At 31.8% G+C, this 24603-nt stretch overlaps 2 long non-coding RNA genes across 2 annotated transcripts; one reads left to right on the forward strand and one right to left on the reverse strand.

Moving 5' to 3' along the window:
* The first annotated feature begins 16537 nt into the window (after window positions 1-16537).
* Window positions 16538-18245, forward strand: LOC128158322 (uncharacterized). Its single transcript, XR_008239960.1, has 2 exons — window positions 16538-16614; window positions 17847-18245. It is a non-coding gene; the product is annotated as an uncharacterized LOC128158322 (long non-coding RNA).
* Window positions 18246-21878: 3633 nt separating this feature from the next.
* LOC128158323 (uncharacterized) lies at window positions 21879-23587 on the reverse strand. Its single transcript, XR_008239961.1, has 2 exons — window positions 23508-23587; window positions 21879-22277 (listed from the first exon to the last, which is right to left on the reverse strand). It is a non-coding gene; the product is annotated as an uncharacterized LOC128158323 (long non-coding RNA).
* Window positions 23588-24603: the final 1016 nt, after the last annotated feature.

A 24603-nucleotide genomic window follows, 5' to 3' on the forward strand; every position in this document is an offset into this window, starting at 1 on the left:
CTTTCTTACGTCTCTTCACCAAACATACGTACATAATCCACTGTAGCTTCATTATGTCTCTTCACCATACCTGCCCCCATATTCCACTGTAGCTATCTTATGTCTCTTCACCATACATAACTACATACTTAGCTGTAGCTACATCATGTCTCTTTACCATACATACCCACATTTTTAGCTGTAGCTACATCACGTCTCTTCACCATACATACCCACATACTCCACTGTAGCTAGCTCATGTCTCTTCCCCATACATACCCACATACTCCACTGTAGCTACATCATGTCTCTCCACCATACCTACCTACATACTTTACTGTGACTACATCACGTCTCTTCACCATACTTACTTACTCCATTGTAGCTTCATCATGTCTCTTCACCATACCTGCCCCCATATTCCACTGTAGCTATCTCAGGTCTCTTCACCATACATACCCACATACTCCACTGTAGCTTCATCATGTCTCTTCACCATACATACCCCCATACTTTACTGTGGCTACACCATGTCTCTTCAGCATACCTACCCACATATTCCACTGTAGTTATATCATACAAAATTTTAGCATTACAAGTAATGGTAATGTAATGCATTACTTCCAAACATCTAGTGTAATGCTGGCATTACATGCCATAACTTTGCATTACTATACTTTTCCTTGCATGTTCATTTGTAAATTCGTGATGAATTGAATAATTGAAATTGTATTTTATTAAAAATTGTTTTAAAGAAGAAACATAATTCTTGAGATAAAAATATTTTTGTGGTTTGATTAAGCATGTTAAAAAAAATAAATTAAAAATCCATTCTTAAATTGTCAATATAACTGGCTATATCACCACAATTTCATAACATTTTAAGACTGTTGTTATTAAGAATTTCAAATCATTTAAAAAATGTACTCTTATTAGTTGTTACACATTCAATGAATTCTTTACTGTGAAGAATGTGTCAACAACACACAATGCCCCCAGGATAATCTAAGTATCAAAACAATCTATTGTTATAAGAAGTGCTAAACACCCCCATCCCCTTGCATTGGCTATGTTCCAATAGAATAGAAGACAGGCATGCACCTTTAAAAACAAAATGAATACACTGTCCATCCATGATGAAAATCAAAATCACTACCAATATTATAACCCATTTGAAATATAATTACTCTCTCTCTCTCTCTTTCTCTCTCTCTCTCTGTTGTAATTTAAGTGCATAAGTTTGGACTGAGAGAAAATACAAGATTCATTATTTTTTTGTATTGTTGCACTAAATATATATCCTAAGGTAAAGATTGCCAAGAAATTGTTTAGCCCCAACTTCCGCTGCCCCTGTAAAACTTTTACCGGTATTTAATATAGCTTGGAAGATTTTCAAACCTAACAGGATGCAGTTAAAATATGAACCCTTTGAAACTTTGATGATCATAAAATGCAACAGCAATCTTTAGTCTTAAAGTACCCTAAGTATAAGACAATTGCAATCAAATAAGAGAATTCTTAAAAGTTCCAAAAAATCTCAATTATCGCCCACATGTGACATCCAAGATGGTAGATGCTACTTATTCATTTCGAAATACAACTTATTTATGTTAACATGTATGATAAATATGTTGACATGCAACTTAGTGATGTTCGCATACTACTTATTTATGTCGACATGCAAATTAGTTACGTCTACATGCGAGATGAATATGTTGACAGGCAGCTTAGTTTTGTTCACATGCGAGATAAATATGTTAACATGCAACTTTTCAATTGCATGTCAGCATAACTAAGTTGCATGTTAGCATAAATAAGTTGCATGTCAACATAAAGAAGTTGCATGTCAACATAAATAAGGTGCATGTCAACATAAATAAGTTGCATGTCAACATAAATAAGTTGCATGGCAGCATGAATAAGGTGCATGTCGACTTAGATAAGTAACATCCAGCATCTTGGAAGTCACATGTTGGCGCTAATTGAGATATTATATAGTTTTCTTTTGATTGTAATTTTCTTGCATGATAACATAGTTATGTTGCATGTTGACATAACTATCTTGCATGTCAACATACTTATCTTACATGTCGACATATTTAATAGAAAAAAAAACCTTGCATACAAGGGGCAGAGATATGCCACCATAGGAGGATGAACTGACGTGACAATCACTTTAAAAGAGGAGATACAGTGCAATGAATATTTATTATTAAAATCTTTATTATTCAACAACATTGTATCTGAGATCAAACTAGTTCTACTTATAAATTAATAAATTGTAACAAATCTTATAAACTATGAATAATATAAATTTACTGAAAAATAGGTATGTTTTATTTTTTTGCATTCAAATTTTACGTTGTTAATTTTATTTCTTTTGATTTATTATAATTCATTGTTTGATCACATGCTGTGCTCGTCCCAACGGTCGCACCGTAAAACATATTAGTAATGTAATGCATTACTCTACAATGTAATTCACCCCAAGCCTGATATGTATATGTACTCATGCCACCTATAGAATTTTGTGTCTGTACATTAAAGGGTACCTGCAGCCCAGCCGATGTGAAACATATGTCAAAGAGTTTATTTACCAAAATTTAATGCAAAAACTGCATCAAAATCGATGCAAAACTAACGGAGTTACGCCGCTTCAAAGTGTCTATTTTTACCTGCTTTTTGAAATCTAATCAAGAGAAAACAGAATTAGGCGATAACGAGGCTTCAGCGGAAGTGACGTCACGAGGTCAACAGGAGGAAAATTTCTTTACAAAGCTATACAAAATAAACTCGTTTTTTCAGCCAAAATAATTGATATTGGTCTGATGTTTTGACGTATCTAGTTATTGTAAGTATTGTAGATTTAGAAATTTGTATCCGTAATTATTTTATAGAGTCAGATTTCTTTTTAAAGGATTTTAAAATTTGCTATTCTCGTCGCCTTTGTACCGATGAATACGATATCTTCAAACGCTTGCATGGGCAGATTTATGTTCATTTTTCGGTTTTTTTTAAAATTACATAATATCATTCACAAACAAGTGATCCGAGACAATGACACAGGTAAACAGGTAAACTTACTATACACACGTGTATCTGGGGTATGTATACACATGGTATCCAAGTCTGGTGAACAAACAGAAGGTTTCACACCTCTAGACTGGTAACTTGATTTGTGTATAATTTGCTACTCAATTGTTAAAAAATAAAACAGAAAAATAAATTAGACTGTGTAAAATCAAGATTCGTAAGCTAATACATGTATATAGTCCGTCAATCGGTGATTAAAGAATCATGCCTGAGACTATCAAATAGTAAAACTAATGTTCGAAGTAAATGCCGTTATTGTTACTTATCTAATCAAATAACGACCAAATTTACAATTCAGCAATTGAAACCTTTTTTATGTGATCAAGTAATTATTTTGGAGGTAATTACGTTGGTCTTTATACTTTCTTATTTTATAAAGTCCAACTTTCTTTCGAGCGCTATGTCAGCAATTTAACCCTTTAACCCCATATAGCTTTAATTGTTATATATACTGACAACGAATCATTATGAAATCTGAATAAACTTAAACATTTTGACAAAGGATGTTAATAAATGTAAAATGAAAGTCCATTATCGTATTTTTAAAAGAATACGAGACAGACTTAATCATGCAGCCATCTTGGACTCTCGCCTTGATCCGTTTATAATCCCGTGTTTGTTTGTGAAAGAATGCATACTATTTTGAATGTTATTGGTCCGATATCAATATTATTGAATATTCGGGCGACATCATTTGTAATTGTATGCCTTATATGAGGAATAGACCCCGCGTTACCTTTTACGAAATATGTATTATCAATATTATTAATCAGATAATAATGTCAAGGTTAAGTTATTCTAAAGAATGACAATATTGACAAAATATGTTTCTTTTAACTATTGTGCTTTCATTAAAAGTCATTTTGCTACATATGGAGTGCATTTATATGTAAATTGTGTTACACATTTGACTAAATTCATGAAGCAAGCAAATTTCCGAATTCGGCATAAAATTTTGCTCGATTAAATACGGGTTTCAACGCAAACAACAGTGTATTTAGTCATCGAGGGTTGATAAGAAAATAAAACAACAGAAAAAATTGCTCACATATCAATAAAACAATGCAAGAAAACGAACAGTTTTCATACGATATTCTTGTTTCTCAAACAGCGGCGTTGACCCCGTGACGTCACAGTTCATCTCGCGCCAAATTGGCTTGATTCAAAACTCGTTCAGGTGTGAAATTGGGTTTTCCCCAAATATCTCGAAAACCATTTATGCGTTTGCTGCAAAATTTTCAGGATGATATTTTTACACAAAGATCTTCATTTTATAATAAATTGACCGGCACTGCAGGTACTCTTTAAAATCTACCCCTGTACTGGCCTGGGAACTGAGGAAACTTTGCATACTTTTGTAAATGCGTCTTTATTTTATTTTGGAGGGTGACAGAATATGATTGTTGACCAATGAATATATGGAATACGACAATATGTTGATATAATCTAAATGATAGATGTAAGGCATAAGATGATAGACGAATCAATAGACGTACGACGATTTACTACAAAAAATAGAGAAAAAATAGTGTAAATAAACTAATTCAAAAACATACACATACTAATTCATCCTAGCAAATATATGTTGACAATGATGAAACGTATGACTATCAGATATATCAGTACAACCTAATTCAATTGATCATAATAAGATGCATCTAGATATATAAATCTGAAATGCCCTAGCAAAGTATGGTTTCCGACAAATGTAAATAAAGAGAGAGGCATAACTCGAGACAACTAAATGATATTATACATGTTACAAATGGTGTTACCTCCCGTAATATATCAATTATAAACATAATTCAGCGAAGTTGCCAGCGAAATTGTACACATGCCTCGTAATTACCTATAATTATCTCCCTTTAGCTTTATCAATGTATCATTAATAATGACCTTGAAATATCCATGCATATGCATAAATAGTAACTTTATACCTACACTAAAGTATGAAAATTATCAAATGTACTGTAATATAATTCTACTGCACAATGTACATATGCATTGGAAAACATTCTAACAATATACATATCATAACACTCAGCAATTAAGTAGTTTCCTCCAGTGAAAATTACATTCAATAAAAAGTGATATTGGACATGAGCCCGCCTCACATAAGTTCACGAGCTCTACCCATAAAAATAAAAGGCAGCCACGGACGAGATTACAGAACGTAGGCAATTCCATCAATGCATTACAACACCATTCGTAAGTGACATGCATATTGAAAAATAGATCATACATGTAGTTGTTAAATACCTCACAATATCAATAAAAAGTACCACTGAGACCAACATAATACAACTGCATAATAAATAAATGTTATTTAAGAAATTAATGGGTTCTAGCCTCTGATCCGCCATTCAGTAAATACTTTAAAACAATCTTGACTAATAAATGTCAATCATATAATAATGATTCCAATATAAGTCAGATAAGCAAATCTAATGTTTTGAGGCTGTATGAGCTATAATTTTTGAGAACCTTAAATTTATCACAATGATGGGTCACCCAGTTCATTTAACAGACATGGGGCAATGACTTTTTTCATAAAGGAAAAGCATGGGACAAAAACTTCCTTTGTATTAATTAAGTACCCGTTGGATGAACACTTTTTAAAAAATAAGTTACGATTCCCAACTCAAGAGGAACAATTAATATCTTTAAACATATTTTATTAAAAAAAATAATTTAGGAGGGAGTTACTCCCCTTATTAACCCAAACTGTCTGACTCGCTCTCTTAAATTTACACTAAAATTCTATGAAAAGATGAAATTAGAAAGCTTATGCAATTCTGAGAAAAAATATGCATCATATTGCCAATTCCATTGAGGTTTAAGAAAAATATAGCCATTTAAGTGAACCTACCATTTCCCACTCCTCTATTTAACACAGATTCATGGGGCTCTCCTTTAGTAAAACATATTAACTTAATCTTTTAGACATCAATTGTTGTTCAACCTCCTTGAATAAGAAACTTTATTCAGTACTACATACATCTACATAATATTACCATGATAAAAGCATCAAATCACTTAAAGTAGTCCGAGTATCGTACTACGTCATAATACGGATTTTACAATATTGGTTAGACTTTTACAAAGCGTTTTAGATACCCGGTATTGATTTTGCTCTATATCTCTGTTGTAAACAATGGCAATAATAAGCAATTAGAATGGTAATATATGTATTCTATGAGAGATAAAAATGATTAATGTTGAGAAACTCGATTCTGTTAGAGTAAAATGAAAAACGAAGTTTCTGATTAACCAGGATCTCAAGTATGCTTATATCTTCTTTGTTTTCATGCCCCCCCCCCCCGAAATTAGAGACAAAAGCTATTTCGAATTTAAACAATCGTCAATTAATTAATGTTTGAATGATATCTAACATTGTTGACAGATCTAGGCAGAAAACTGTAGCAAAATGTGATTTTTACGGATTTTTTCGTCAGGGTCTACTTGGTTTAGAGCTTATAGCGTGAAAAGTAATCCGTCAACATATAATTTATTTTACTAAATCTTTTTTCTAAGATGTCAATCTATAGAATAAACACCATGAATTTAAGTTTGAGTGCATAAAATAGTAAAAAAATTACCAAACGCGATACTAGCATTGCATTTTCTGTATTCTATTTTGATACATCAGGTCCATAAAGCGTACTTACTTACAAAAATTTGCGCAAAATTATTGATAAGATATGGCTTAAATAAATATTTATACTCTATTTTGTATGTTCAGTTCTAATTTTCCCAAAATTGGTAATTATTTTTTAGGAAAAACGGACGTCTGGCAAATTTCATAATTGTCAATAATTTTCGAAAGGGGGTACACCCGTCTGAGAGGTGATAACAAACAAACTAGCATGTAAACATGCATATTTTCTTTTGTATATGTATTGCTAGAATGTATATTTATCATTTAAAGCTAAGCGTTTAATGATTGAGCCCATCTAGTGCCGAGTATAGGACTACCTTAAATTATAAATACTCTTACATGAATTACACTCCCCGTAGATTGATTGTCAGAAAAAGCATTTATAGTTAATTTAAATATTTTACCTAATATAATGAAACTTGTGGCAATTTTCTTGGGTCATTTCTTTGAAATAATCATCACTGATGCTAAGAAATTGCTCTTTTTTGGTAAATTGGATGATTTGTAGCTTTTTATTTACAACTAGACATGCCACCCTGCATGTGTTTTTTTTTGTTTCCATAAAAAAATGGAAGTTAACATGCAATCATATTTAGTGAATATCTTATCTATTCTGGTTTCTAGTCTCCTTTTGATAAACAGTAGGACCTGCAAGTATGATATGCCTACCTTTAATTTAAATAAAATTCAAACACACCAGGGTGGCTGAACATGGATATATAAATAAGAATATCATGAAAAATGTTCAATTTTTACATGTATTTCTACATTTTTGACGCATATATACAATAAAGGGTCAAACTATGTTGATTCTTGTTCGTTTCAATAGTAGTACCGTAATTATAGTAGCTAGATGTTATTTGAAGGTCAAGTGTACCTTTACATATCATCAATGTATACGTATAATGAAAGAAGGGAGATGATTTTTTAACTATTAATGTAAAAACATCTTAAATATCACTTTTGCACAGGATACACACACTTGGGTTTTTAAGGTTGATACTATGATAACTACATTTGTTAACATGTAATTACTACATTTGAAAGAAACATATTCTTTAAAAAAATTGGTTTATAATTTGTCAGCTAGTTTCTTAATATTATTTCATAAAACCAGAGAGCAACTTCACTGCAGATTTATAAATTTAATGATTAAATTGATAAAAACTGTTTTAAAAGTATTAATTTATTCTTATCTCAGTAATTTAACTAAAGCCTATAAATTGTCATCAGGATAGGAAATTCCAACTTTCTGGGTAGGCCAAATGTACTCAAGTGGTGGCCATTCTACACATGTAACCGAAGAGGGAATATTAATAAACTCTCCTTCTGTATGTATATAAAAATAATTGTTTACATTGGACCTTTTGTAATTAAGTCTCCCAAAAGAAGTTTGGAGACGTTGTTTTTGAAAGCGGTTTCTTCTTTTTCTTCTTTCTTGCCTCTGAACTTGTCCATTGCGTTTCTCAGAGATGGCTGCATGAACAGAGTTGCACACAACTCTAGATCTAAAATATGATAGGCCTGCATACCCTGTTTTAAAATTTTAATTTATTGTTTTTAAATTGGGGTTGGGCAACCATAGTTTTGGGGGTCAAAAAGGGGTTGGGTCTAACACTGAATCCGTAGGGAAAAATTATACACTACATTGTAAATGGTTATCACTTGAAAACCGTTAAAGATATTGACATGGATTTTTCAAATGCTAAATATATTGAGTGTTAATTATGGTCAATATATGGTACATAATAGATATGATCTCTGGGGACTATATATATTCCCCGACCCCCAGGTTTGGGACATTACTTAATATTTAAAAAACCGTGACTCCTCACCCCTAAACCATATGAATTCTTGTTCCTTGTGTAAAGGGGCATCATATGGTATATAGATTATGGCCATATGGGGGTGGTTCCGTCTACCCCTTAAACAGGAAGTGCCCTAATTTGAATATCTCATTAAATTCCTAACCCCAAACTACTTATATTAAATGGTATGTAGGTTATGGGCCCTGGGGGTTGTCCTGACCCCCATTGAACAGGAAGTGTCCAAATATCTCCAAAACGGTTGAGATCCCCACCCCTAAACCAATATATTCTTGTTCCTTGTGCCAAGGAGCATCAAATAGTATATAGGTCATGGGCCCCAAGGGTGGTCATGACCCCCCCCCCCCTCTTTGAACAGGAAGTGTCCAAATATTTTGAAAACAGTTGAGATCCCCGCCCATAAATCATATATATTCTTGTTCCTTGGGTCATGCCGGTTCACCTGATGTACAGTATCAAATCAAATCATATTAATCAATCAAAATTTAAAACAAAAATGAGTCTCCTTGCAGCAGTGAAAAGTAAGACTTTATAGGTTTACATAAACAGAAATATTTTCATTAATATTCAGTAGAATTGGTAATTTCTGGTATTTATTTTCTCAGAATTTGTTAAATCTTATTGTTAAAAGCTCTATTAAGTAATTTCAAGAAGAATATGTTATTGATGGTACATATAATTTAGCACGTGTAATTCATTAGATGGATATAATGACATTATCTAATAAATTAATACATTGGTTGTTTGAATATTGCTTTTACTAGACTATATGATCAGACAATTGTTTAGTTAGCCCCAACAAACAATCAATCAAGTTGATGTATTTTTCAACTTTTTATCCTCTGGGATGAAATATCCCAACATGGTCATTCATAAGATTTTAAATCCTATAAAAGCCTTTTATAGGATTAATTATCCTGTCAACACAAATGATGGGAGAAAAAATCCTACGGGAGTTTATATCCCACAAAGATTTTTTTCTCCCAGGGGATTTTGGTGGGGTTTGAGATGGAATGAAAAATCCCACCAAAATTCCATGGGATTTTGATATTTGAGAGACAATTATAAGAAAATTAGAGCAATGTGTACATTCATGCTGACATGATAGGATCAAAGTAAAATGTCCCACCTAGATATATAAACAAAAGTAAGCTATGTTCAACGGAAAGGGTAGCTAAAAGCCCGGACTTTGTCATGTCCGGACTTAAATGTCGCACTGTTTAAATTACGTTATTAACTACAAGGTCCATTTGATTGTTAGTACCTTAAATAGCCAGTTATATTCATTGCATAAAAAAATACTGTCAAAATCATTTTTATATTTTCAGTGTTTATAGACACCTAGCATATCGACGTTTTGTTTGGTGAATTTGGCAGCGACTTGGAAAAAACAACAGTAGAATTCTGCCTTCTTGTGTTTTTAAAAATATTAAAACTGCTTTTCCCTCCTAATAATACTGTTTTTAAGTACCCATCAATGAGTTTATAGGTACAGTGTACATGTATGTACATAAATCATAATTAACCGATTATCACTTTAATTGAATTTGAAATAAAATAATATTGTTTGTAAAGTCTTCTAAACTGGATGTAAATAAAATAGCCAACAATAATTTAAAACAATATTAGCTGCAATTTTCATGTTGAATTTCTTTTTTCGAAAATGTTAATTTATACTAAAATGACAAAAATATCATAGTTTTTCACATCTTTTAGCCATATTTTCGGGTGAAAATGCTTTTAGAAGCCTTAATTGAAGCATAATTGAATTATTGTCGTCCTGTACAAAAATTGATTTGCTATACATTCCTTAGAAGAAAAATCTTTCCTCTGTCAAAAATTAATGATTTTTTCAAACCTTATATATCATTAAAGTTACAGTTAATTGCAGACTTATTATACTAGCAACTTTTTACAGCAAAATAAAATTCTAAAAAATACAGCCCATATTGTTTTAACAAATTTTGTTTAAAATGTCATGATTTTGATAAAGTTAAGAACATTAGATTACAATTTTATTTATTTCAGTTTATTAACTATCCTCACTTTTTGTTCAAACGACAGATGTGGCGTTCAACAAGTTTAATCTTCTGGATGTGTAGAGGAGTCTTCCATTAGAGCTGAAAATTTCGTCATGGTGGCCTTCTGATTACTCCTAGAATATCGGTAGAAACCCAACTCCAGTATCACTTTGACCACTTTTTCCATCAAGACTAGAACATATTATGAAAACAAATATATGGGTACATAATTGATGATGATGATAGAATAATGATATATTTTGTAAAATTTATAAAAACACATTACCCATAACTAAAGCTTAGAGATTTTACTTACTATAAGTTTGTTGAACTATCACTTCCTTTTGGAATACCAGCACCTTTTCTGCCTTTTAGATCTGATATCGAGTATATTGACTTCCTATTTTTGTTAACAGTTTGATCCCGATAATAGTTCTTATTGTGTGTTTTCAAGTATTAGGCAGTAATGTCCAGCCTGAAATAGAGATCAACAGTGTCATTTTATATTCAAATATATTAAAAATCACTTTGATCCTATCTCTATCCTCTAATTCACCATGTAAACATTTTGAAAATCGCTTTCCGTGACCTTTATTGAACATCAGTGATATGGTTAAGGACGGACAGCCATTCCTTGGACACCAATTTCCCATCTCCGTCACTCGATGATGCACACCTGTATAGGTGATTTAAGAATGACCGGGCTCACACTTCTTCTTCTTCTTAACAACAGTCTCCAGCTTTTTGTACACATCTACAATACAACATTAATTTTGTTAAGCAATTTTTATGTAAATAACATGCATACATGTAACATGCAAAATACTGTCCATTTAAAAATAAGCTACATTTAGCCACATGCAAAATACTGTCCATTAAAAAATAAGCCACATTTAGCCACATGCCAGACATCAAATTAGTGGTTGATATCAGTCCTCTCTTTCTTCATGTAGGCTTAATCTGGGGATGTCTATCAGTAACAAAGTCACTTTTAACCACACCCTCCTCTTCCAATTTCTGGAAAATTTTCTTAAACCCTCCATTTCCATCCAGTATGAATTTTTGACTTCATTACTCTAGGTTAACAAATTAAAAGCACACACTTAATAGAACAAATATAAAGCCTTGGACCAATGAATGTTTTTTATCAATTGAGCAACTATCAAAGCTTTTCAAGCAACATTTTGTTTTACCTTAATAAGCTGAACATCAAGGATTTGTCCCAGCTCCAAGTCCATAAGACTGTAAGACCCATATTTGGCTGTGTGTCCTGGCGAACAACACCAAGCATCTCCTCCAACAACTACAGCTTCATTCTGTCGTCTTATCAAATCTAATAAGGCATCTTGGTGAGCTTTCCAAACCCTCTCTACAGCTTGAACAAGATAACGCTGCAGAATAATGTGGAAAGTTCTTTAAGAAAAAAAAGATACATTGGTGTGCTGAAACACCTACTTCCATTTTCGATAAACCAGTCTGAAATAGCAAAAATGAGAGTAGTGTGGTGAAAACGCTTTGACAGATCCGAGTCAGTGGGAATTTGCGTCAAAAAATATGCTTGCGATGAAAAAATAATGAAAGATTACGTAAAAAGAGAGTATATTTACTACCAGCTTATTAGGGTGTAAAAAATTTAGATATGGCAAACGCTGCATAAATATCAAAGTACTGAAGTACTGACGGGAGTTGATTTTATCGTTTGTTATTTATTTTAAAATCAACGATATGTTATTTTGCATGGCAAGTAAATTCCTATAAGTATTTGAATTACACACATTTTTATAATATGAATCCTACAGGAATTTCGAGAAAATCCAATATCAATCATGTTATGTAATATTCAAAGAATTATTCCATCAAACTACGTACAGGTAATCGAAATAGTTATGAGAAATTGTATGGATCCATGCAAAATTGAACTCTGCTCTCTTTCAACTAGACTCTCAGCTGTATCCGTTAATTTCCGACAAGCAAGAGACACTCTATGCTTGTTGGAGATTTACGGAGACAGCCGAGTGTCTGGTTGAACAAGACTATATTGATCTCTGGCTTAGGAATACATAAAATGTACGACTTCAAAAAATATCTAAATTGTTCGTACCATTTAAAGTCTGACTATTTTCAAGGTATCTATAAATGAGTTTCCTTGAAGAACAATGTTTAAGTACTCATAACATCAAATTTATTGATTAGAACTAGATGTTGTCAGCGGTGTTTTTGCTTAGGTCCAACACTGTTTCACTTTCAGTTTGCCCGAGTAACTGCATAAGAGAGTTGATTAAAATCAACTTCCAAAAATGAGCCAATTCGTTTCTTGAATGCGCGAGTTTAATTTTGATAGATATAACTTTCCAAAACTGGGTAACCAAGAACGCGGGTTGACTAATCAACGTCATGGCGAAAAGTGTACGGCGATTTAATCATCGGGCAGTTATCTTGGATCTGACAACTATGGTTTAAGATATGCGAAAAATATATGCATATACTTAAATCTAGCGTTTTAGATTGCTTACATTTTTATACATACCATTACAGTTTGGTAGTAAACCTTATACAATAATTTGTGAACCATGAACAAATTGTGTTAACAGCATTACGGATGCATGAATAGATGATATATATACATTAAACGGCGAAGTTTAAATGGGTTGGGGGGGCTACAGTCTTTCAACTAGAATTCTTTTTGGAGGCATTAAAAATAGTTAAAGTGAGATTTGACCTAAAGACCTAAAGACTAAAATTTAGAAAGGTATACAACGCACTATTATAATACAGCTACTCCATGGTTTAAAATGAAAAAGAAAATATTTCGTAGTTTTTCCTGCAACAAAAAGATACATGAAACATTGTCATATTTAAAAATACTTAAAGTGTTAATTCCCGCGCCTGCGCGTGATATCATCCAGTCCATAAACATTGTCTGACAAATGCTCCTAACCAGTAGATAATTACAATATTTATCAATAGCATTATTAAATTCTCAAGTACATATGTTTACCACTTTTTCCAAAAGAGGTCGATTCATTGTCCTACTTTGTTCTTAGTGTACTGCTATATGTAAACAGAAATTCAACACAAGGACATCTCACATAGGCCTATTTGTTTTTCTTCACCAATGATTGCTACTTATGATTTAAGTAATCTATGCAGTTTAATTTGCGACACAAAGAAAATAAACAGGAAATTATTCTTTTGTAAACAACTTTTTGATGAAAATAAGTGTAGATTTTTTGTTTAGCTAATGTCGTTACCAGTCAAATACAGCCCCGCTCAGACATGTGAACGCTGACTTCTAACAATCTTGCCAGAAAATTAAATGCGCATTGTCGATACTTACCATAACTAAATACTCAAACTAATTAGCCATTTATGAGTACTCGTGTCACTTAATTAAATCCGAGATCCTCCTTGCATATGCGCCGTTACGATATTGAACCCGATATGCGTTACGACCCTTTGCTTTTTCTAAAACTCCATTGAATAGTGCAGCATCACACTTAAAGTAATTAAAAATGCTGCAAAATTATCAACATACGATTTATTGCAATTTGTTACACAAGTCAGTTAGCTTGTCTGAAATATCTGAAGTTTTTCTGGCCTTTTAAACGATTATGATATTTTATATACCAAGAAAACCTCAGAACCGGCGCCATTACAAAAACTGGAAATTCAACGCCTCCAACTGGTAGCGGCTTGTTTGCCTCGGGATATAGGCTTGCTCTCGTGGAACTGGAATCTTGCTGACTTCCTCAATTTTATACTTTAATTGTATACTGTGAAATACTCGTAAGGGAATAACCGGTGTTTTAAACATATAAATGAACAAGTATGTATTTTCAGATCACAGTTTACATTTCTTTGTACTTTCTTTTATGAAAACGACAAGACCAATTGTTATCATTTTTATATGAATCATATATAGGAAAAGAGGTTTATAAATTGTGTAATAAATGACCATACCACCTCAAGGGCCTCATGGGCGGAAAATGAGAAAAATATGAAAATTTTTCAAAAATCTTCTTACAATATGGCCGTATTCTTATTTGAGAAATGCATTAAATCTAAGATAGTTTTACTCCCATATGTGTCTGAAAAAAACTAAATGCATGGTTATGATGTCCATGAACACCTCTACCAAAATTTTGAAATTCATAGCCCCTGTATAAGGGTTCTTGCTCTGGGGAGGGGCAGAAATGGCCAAATAGTGAAAATGTATTAAATCTGAGAAAAGCCTTTTCTCAAAACTCATATGTATTAAGAAAACCTAAATGCAGTGTTATAATGTCTATGAAGCCCTCTTTCTGAATCGTGGAATTCAAGGTCCCTGGGTCAGAGGTTCAGGCCCTTGGGATGGGGCACATATGGCCATATAAGGAAAATGTTCCTTATGTTCCAAAGTAGCGGGATTTGAATGCATTGTTATGATATTCATGAAGCCCCCTACCTGAATTATGAAATTCATACCACTGGGTCAGGGGTTCATGTTCAGGTCCTCTGGATAGGGCCAATATGACCACATACATGTAGTAAAATGTATTGAATTTGTCTTTCACAGTCTTAAACTAAGTGCATTGTAATTATACATAATGTGCCGCTCATAAATTGTGGAATTCACTTCCCATGGGACAGGGGTTTGAAGTTTTATTTATTAGAAGGGGTGGGGGGGGGGTGGGGATGGGGTGATGTAACAAATATGGCCGTATAGTGAACATGTATTATTAAGTTACTTGAGACACTTGGGTAACGTATTGCTTTTTGTCGTCCGTTGACAGTTTATAATTTTTAACTTCATCTTGAAAACCTGTCCTGTAAAATGGTAACTTAGCCATATTAAATTAAATATGTGATGCTTTATCAAATACTTCGGTTCAGAACTATTTTTGACACAGCTCCTCGCTACACATATTCAGTGAACCAGTTTTTTTGAAGATTTTCCTGCATCACATCACTATTCCTTCCACCAATATTGATTGAAAATGGATTTTGTTAAGGATATATTCAAGAATGAGGGAAATAATATAGGTATATACAGTTATCAACGAGTCAATCTTGACAGAACGCAATGAAAAACGAAACGGTTTTTTACAGACAAGAACTTACCGAAGTAATGCCTTCTAAGACTTTATTTTACAACCAGTTAGCATCCTTAAAGCTGTACAACGCTCGTGAATTATAGGCACGTCACACAGGTATAAAAACATTTCGATTTCGTTACACCCGATCACACACCTGAAATTGTTGCTGACGTATATTATTCCTTTCACGCTCTTTAGATTTTATGCATTTATTTCTTACTTTATGTGCATATTCTGTTTGTAAATAATGCATTGACCTGTTAATTTGATGTTAGTACTCTTCTGGCTTGGAAAAAGTGCGTAAAATTTGATAATGTTTTCGCGACCATGTAACAGGGCAAGGCAAGATGTACGTCCATATAGGTGAGACATATACAGGGAAATACTTAAATCTGTTGAGAGATCTGTGGCTTGTATAGGAGTTGTAGGGATATTGATGATGAAAGAGAAATATGGCAAACAGTGCTTATTTACGAGTGGTGTTCAGCTTTAAACAATACTTTTTAAATTTGAATCAATGTATTTGTTTTAGCACCGTGTTTTGACGATTGTAGAGTCTTATTTTTGACTTTAACCGGTCAACAAAATTTTTCTTGCTGCTTCGTATTTGTTTTGCATATCACTGTTAACCATCTTTTTAAAAAAAGGGGGGAGGGGAATTTTCGCATTAAAGTTATTGAGTACGGTTCTTAAATTTCATATTTAATGCGCAGTTGAGCCATTTAATTGCTTATAAGTGTTCTGTTATGATATCGTTCACTTGTTGAATTAAACCCTTGACACATATATATATATATATATATATATATATATATATATATATATATATATATATATATATATATATATATATATATATATATATATATATATATATATATATATACACAAACACACGTAAAGGCATTCCGTTGCCATCATTTGCTATCAAGAGAAGTTCTAGTATAATTCCACACAAAAAGGTAGGATAAGCTATCTTCTAACTGATTTTGTGTTATTCTCTTTTGATTTCACTTATTAATGTTAGATTTCAATAGTTTTAACCTATTGTCGCACTTTTAATTCATGTCTGTGTTAATACTCTCAATACTTTATGCAGTAGGAGTGTGATACATTTAATACTTAATGTTGGTTAAGCAATCAACTTAACATGTATGATTACATGCTGTATGTTGAGTATTCTAGTTTATGTAAAGAGTTGTGAAATATGATCCGTTATTTAAAATAGTAATAATTATATGAGGGGGACGATTAGTCAATTTTGAGTCTCATGGGGCATAAATGCGCTCCTTCATTTGATAGAAGATGATTTAACAGATATAAGACTCTTCACTCTTCAAGCAATGAACATATATCAAAATTACAGAGACTGACTGATATTATTTTGAGAGTAAATTAAAAAAAAATGTTTAATGGATATTGTAACTTATTTAGAACCCTCTTCATGCATGTTCAGTATTAAACAGGTAATATATTTTTTTCCGAATATCATCATTGTTCTTATTTTTTCTCTTTCTAAATGCACATACATGTATTCAACTGTATTCTATATAATTACGTTTTTTATTTAAATCAAATTTATTTGATTTAAATAAAAAACGTAATATTGGGTGAATTTTGGTGTCTAATTAAATCTATACTATCTATCTATTCTGAAATTCCATTGTTTTTCTCCTCCCAATCTCGGGATTCTAAACATCGACTTACAAACTCGCGAGCGACCTTTTGAAGGCAAGTCTAGCTTTGAGTACCATCTTACTCAGAAAGGTTCCCAGAAAGAATAAATATTTCTCGCTGGGATGTACCTCGCACTGGGAAGATGAAATATTTGACTATTTAAGTAGACATATTGCATCGAATATCTTATTAAAATACTTTGTAAATAGGAATGTTATTTTTTAGAAAAAAAATGCATTTATTAAAAACAATATTGCATCGAAAATATTAATAAAAATAAAAAAAAAAAATAAAAAAATCGTTTTGCTATTTACGACCTGCGTGACTTTAAGTTAAAAAAACCAAAAGCTAATATTAGAAATTTGCTATTTTTGAAATTAATATTGCGTCGAAAGATTACTGAATTAAAAAAAAAAGATTGTTTTCTAAAGAATATCATTTACTATTTTGAGAGCTACGTGCACCAAAGTTGGGAAATAATTGCAAATTTTAGAAACCTGTTTATTATATGTTTCAGATCCCCCAAGATGAAAGCGATCATTTTAACACTGTTTGTGGGACTATTCCTGCATAGCTGTAAAGGGTGTCCGGCTATTTTACAGAGTAGCCCCTGCTTCTGTGCCTGTTACGATATGTTAACATATTGCCAGGCGAACTGTGAGGGCATGTCATACAGTGCGCGTAATAGGTGCCGGACATCGTGTGGAGACAATTATCAACGCTGCAACAGAGTCTGCCTGCCTCTTCCAGGCTAACTGCTGATGGACTGACAATGAAAACCTATTCGGAATAATGTTTAAGACCAAATTATATGAACCATGAACGACAGATTTAAGAAATGTTATAATAACAATAACATATGTACAATTACAATGGTTTTATTTTCTTTTGAAATACATTTGCATTGTTCAATGTTTCTGTTTTGTCAAAATGAACTTTAAACTTTGAATAATAGATTTTAGAGGTTTTGAAGTAAATATCGCTTAAACGATCTTTTGTTGCAGTTTTAACAAGCGCTTGGACTTAAGCTAGTACGTTGTCAAGCGATCATTTAATGAAAGCTAATAGATATGAATAAATTGAACGAAACGACAATGTCCCACTGAATCCATGGCTACATGTACATATTACAGTTGAAATAGCGTCAATTTGATTCAAAAGTACAACCAACCCTTTGGAAAAAACCTTCCAGATTTCGAAAGTATATGAATCTTTCAGAAAATCAGAGAGAAGTATATACTCAACATTTGAAGAGAAGATATCTTACTTACTTCTAAATCTATATAGCTTCATATGCATATATGTCTCTTTTCGTTTAAATGTTTGACGCTCTTAGACTTACGATAACCATATGTCTGATAAGAGTTTACAAATAAAAAACAAAACAAAACAAAAAACAAAAAGAAAACCGTGGTCAAACGTTGGTCAAACGTCAAGCCTTATTTAATATTGTAATTACCAGTGTGAACTTTTCCCCGGTTTGTGGTAAAATTGTTTTTGCACTCGGAATTAATATTCGCAAAATATATGACTGCTAAAATTAATTCTAACAGAATATTCACTTTCGCCTATGTTGGCTGGACTATTTTTGATTTTTCAAATTTTTATACACACCAGAATACATTTTATTATTGGTAACCATGTATAGCATTTGCAGTTCTCGAATTCAGAGTGAAATGATAAAAATAATACAATCATGTGTTCTATTTGAAGCAGATGGTTATAAGAGCTATGATCAATTTCATGGTATGCAAATCGTCAAACTTAAATTATAAACTAATCTTGCATAACTTTGGATGTTGTTTAAACAATCAAAATAGATTGTTCTCGTTAAAATTTTAGTGTATCAGACCCTCGCCAGATTGACTTTAAAAAACAAATTAATCTCCTCATTGCATTTTTTTTCAATTTATGTTGTGCAAATCATCAGTGTATTTAAAAAATACATTAATTGTATTTGTATCATTTTCAATTCAATTTTGCAAGAATGAAATTGATATGATTGGTCAGTGACAAACAATTTGAAAATATATTGCTACAATAATTAATGTGAAATCTACATCAATTTTGATAGTTTTTCAGACACGAGTTAATATAAACGACACCGTTAAAAAAGTTTCCTAAGTTCTGACACATTTATGTTGCGGGGATTAAGGAATTATCCTATTCTTAAGAAAATAATACAGCAGAAAATTTCCCTGGTTTGTAGTTATTTGTTATTTTTGAATAAAGATGAAAATAATGGGTGGGCCTTAGTAAAATAGAATGATGTGCCTGTCAATACTGTAACATTGATTTTTATAGAAAAATAAATATTACTTAAGATGCCGTGATAGATATTCAGACCTACTATGCATGCCATTTGAAATTAACGATATTTACGAACAAACTGATAATGGCAGAATTTGAGAGAGAACACAGTACATAGAAAAAGTAGTGACCTATATTATTCATGCGCTACTTTGACCTTTTGACCCATAATGATGTTATGCAGAAATAACAGCGGATTGCTCAAACAGTGTTATATAATGGAAAACATTTGCAAGTGTAAATATATTTAATTAAAACCCGAGTTGTATTTTGAACCCGTTATTTTCCGTGTGATATTTGATTTCAGGCTGAAATGTTCTCGACAATCAGCTAGGGTGTGTGGTAATGAAAACAATGTTAAAAAATCGTACGCAGAATGTGTATCTGCGTAAATATTTATTTAACTTGTCTGTAATAATTCGTTTTTAATGCATCATTTTCTTATACAGAAAAAAATGTACTTATGAAAGATTTTATAGATCTATTTATTTTATACAAGAGTGCTATTTTCCGAGTGATTTAATCTCGGGCTGAAATATTCGCGGCAATCGGCTAGGGTGTTCGGTAATGAAAACAATTTTAACAATACAGAAAATTTATTGATCATTAAAGCTCATAATTTTAGTTGAAAAACAATTAACTGGTCATTTTTATACATTCTATAAATGATGCAGCGATGATCAACAACTCAGCAATTGTTACTTAAAAGAAATTCCACGTAAATCTTTATTTGTACGTGTTCTCTCTCAAATTCTGCCATTATCAGTTTGTTCGTAAATATCGTTAATTTCAAATGGCATGCATAGTAGGTCTGAATATCTATCACGGCATCTTAAGTAATATTTATTTTTCTATAAAAATCAATGTTACAGTATTGACAGGCACATCATTCTATTTTACTAAGGCCCACCCATTATTTTCATCTTTATTCAAAAATAACAAATAACTACAAACCAGGGAAATTTTCTGCTGTATTATTTTCTTAAGAATAGGATAATTCCTTAATCCCCGCAACATAAATGTGTCAGAACTTAGGAAACTTTTTTAACGGTGTCGTTTATATTAACTCGTGTCTGAAAAACTATCAAAATTGATGTAGATTTCACATTAATTATTGTAGCAATATATTTTCAAATTGTTTGTCACTGACCAATCATATCAATTTCATTCTTGCAAAATTGAATTGAAAATGATACAAATACAATTAATGTATTTTTTAAATACACTGATGATTTGCACAACATAAATTGAAAAAAAATGCAATGAGGAGATTAATTTGTTTTTTAAAGTCAATCTGGCGAGGGTCTGATACACTAAAATTTTAACGAGAACAATCTATTTTGATTGTTTAAACAACATCCAAAGTTGTGCAAGATTAGTTTATAATTTAAGTTTGACGATTTGCATACCATGAAATTGATCATAGCTCTTATAACCATCTGCTTCAAATAGAACACATGATTGTATTATTTTTATCATTTCACTCTGAATTCGAGAACTGCAAATGCTATACATGGTTACCAATAATAAAATGTATTCTGGTGTGTATAAAAATTTGAAAAATCAAAAATAGTCCAGCCAACATAGGCGAAAGTGAATATTCTGTTAGAATTAATTTTAGCAGTCATATATTTTGCGAATATTAATTCCGAGTGCAAAAACAATTTTACCACAAACCGGGGAAAAGTTCACACTGGTAATTACAATATTAAATAAGGCTTGACGTTTGACCAACGTTTGACCACGGTTTTCTTTTTGTTTTTTGTTTTGTTTTGTTTTTTATTTGTAAACTCTTATCAGACATATGGTTATCGTAAGTCTAAGAGCGTCAAACATTTAAACGAAAAGAGGCATATATGCATATGAAGCTATATAGATTTAGAAGTAAGTAAGATATCTTCTCTTCAAATGTTGAGTATATACTTCTCTCTGATTTTCTGAAAGATTCATATACTTTCGAAATCTGGAAGGTTTTTTCCAAAGGGTTGGTTGTACTTTTGAATCAAATTGACGCTATTTCAACTGTAATATGTACATGTAGCCATGGATTCAGTGGGACATTGTCGTTTCGTTCAATTTATTCATATCTATTAGCTTTCATTAAATGATCGCTTGACAACGTACTAGCTTAAGTCCAAGCGCTTGTTAAAACTGCTACAAAAGATTGTTTAAGCGATATTTACTTCAAAACCTCTAAAATCTATTATTCAAAGTTTAAAGTTCATTTTGACAAAACAGAAACATTGAACAATGCAAATGTATTTCAAAAGAAAATAAAACCATTGTAATTGTACATATGTTATTGTTATTATAACATTTCTTAAATCTGTCGTTCATGGTTCATATAATTTGGTCTTAAACATTATTCCGAATAGGTTTTCATTGTCAGTCCATCAGCAGTTAGCCTGGAAGAGGCAGGCAGAGTCTGTTGCAGCATTGATAATTGTCTCCACACGATGTCTGGCACATATTACGCGCACTGTATGACATGCCCTCACAGTTCGCATGGCAATATGTTAACATATCGTAACAGGCACAGAAGCAGGGGCTACTCTGTAAAATAGCCGGACACCCTTTACAGCTATGCAGGAATAGTCCCACAAACAGTGTTAAAATGATCGCTTTCATCTTAGGGGATCTGAAACATATAATAAACAGGTTTCTAAAATTTGCAATTATTTCCCAACTTTGGTGCACGTAGCTCTCAAAATAGTAAATGATATTCTTTAGAAAACAATCTTTTTTTTTTAATTCAGTAATCTTTCGACGCAATATTAATTTCAAAAATAGCAAATTTCTAAAATTAGCTATTGGTTTTTTCAACTTAAAGTCACGCTGGTCGTAAATAGCAAAACGATTTTTTTATTTTTTTTTTATTTTTATTAATATTTTCGATGCAATATTGTTTTTAATAAATGCATTTTTTTTCTAAAAAATAACATTCCTATTTACAACGTATTTTAATAAGATATTCGATGCAATATGTCTACTTAAATAGTCAAATATTTCATCTTCCCAGTGCGAGGTACATCCCAGCGAGATATATTTATTCTTTCTGGGAACTTTTCTGAGTAAGATGGTACTCAAAGCTAGACTTGCCTTCAAAAGGTCGCTCGCGAGTTTGTAAGTCGATGTTTAGAATCCCGAGATTGGGAGGAGAAAAACAATGGAATTTCAGAATAGATAGATAGTATAGATTTAATTAGACACCAAAATTCACCCAATATTACGTTTTTTATTTAAATCAAATAAATTTGATTTAAATAAAAAACGTAATTATATAGAATACAGTTGAATACATGTATGTGCATTTAGAAAGAGAAAAAATAAGAACAATGATGATATTCGGAAAAAAATATATTACCTGTTTAATACTGAACATGCATGAAGAGGGTTCTAAATAAGTTACAATATCCATTAAACATTTTTTTTTAATTTACTCTCAAAATAATATCAGTCAGTCTCTGTAATTTTGATATATGTTCATTGCTTGAAGAGTGAAGAGTCTTATATCTGTTAAATCATCTTCTATCAAATGAAGGAGCGCATTTATGCCCCATGAGACTCAAAATTGACTAATCGTCCCCCTCATATAATCATTACTATTTTAAATAACGGATCATATTTCACAACTCTTTACATAAACTAGAATACTCAACATACAGCATGTAATCATACATGTTAAGTTGATTGCTTAACCAACATTAAGTATTAAATGTATCACACTCCTACTGCATAAAGTATTGAGAGTATTAACACAGACATGAATTAAAAGTGCGACAATAGGTTAAAACTATTGAAATCTAACATTAATAAGTGAAATCAAAAGAGAATAACACAAAATCAGTTAGAAGATAGCTTATCCTACCTTTTTGTGTGGAATTATACTAGAACTTCTCTTGATAGCAAATGATGGCAACGGAATGCCTTTACGTGTGTTTGTGTGTGTGTGTATATATATATATATATATATATATATATATATATATATATATATATATATATATATATATATATATATATATATATATATATATATATATATATATATATATATATATATATATATAAATGTGTCAAGGGTTTAATTCAACAAATGAACGATATCATAACAGAACACTTATAAGCAATTATATGGCTCAACTGCGCATTAAATATGAAATTTAAGAACCGTACTCAATAACTTCAATGCAAAAATTCCCCTCCCCCCTTTTTTTAAAAAGATGGTTAACAGTGATATGCAAAACAAATACGAAACAGCAATAAAAATTTTGTTGACCGGTTAAAGTAAAAAATAAGACTCTACAATCGTCAAAACACGGTGCTAAAACAAATACATTGATTCAAATTTAAAAAGTATTGTTTAAAGCTGAACACCACTCGTAAATAAGCACTGTTTGCCATATTTCTCTTTCATCATCAATATCCCTACAACTCCTATACAAGCCACAGATCTCTCAACAGATTTAAGTATTTCCCTGTATATGTCTCACCTATATGGACGTACATCTTGCCTTGCCCTGTTACATGGTCGCGAAAACATTATCAAATTTTACGCACTTTTTCCAAGCCAGAAGAGTACTAACATCAAATTAACAGGTCAATGCATTATTTACAAACAGAATATGCACATAAAGTAAGAAATAAATGCATAAAATCTAAAGAGCGTGAAAGGAATAATATACGTCAGCAACAATTTCAGGTGTGTGATCGGGTGTAACGAAATCGAAATGTTTTTAAACCTGTGTGACGTGCCTATAATTCACGAGCGTTGTACAGCTTTAAGGATGCTAACTGGTTGAAAAATAAAGTCTTAGAAGGCATTATTTCGGTAAGTTCTTGTCTGTAAAAAACCGTTTCGTTTTTCATTGCGTTCTGTCAAGATTGACTCGTTGATAACTGTATATACCTATATTATTTCCCTCATTCTTGAATATATCCTTAACAAAATCCAATTTCAATCA

The sequence above is a fragment of the Crassostrea angulata genome, chromosome 8 (assembly GCF_025612915.1).
Source record: "Crassostrea angulata isolate pt1a10 chromosome 8, ASM2561291v2, whole genome shotgun sequence".
Taxonomy (NCBI): Eukaryota; Metazoa; Mollusca; class Bivalvia; order Ostreida; family Ostreidae; genus Magallana; species Magallana angulata.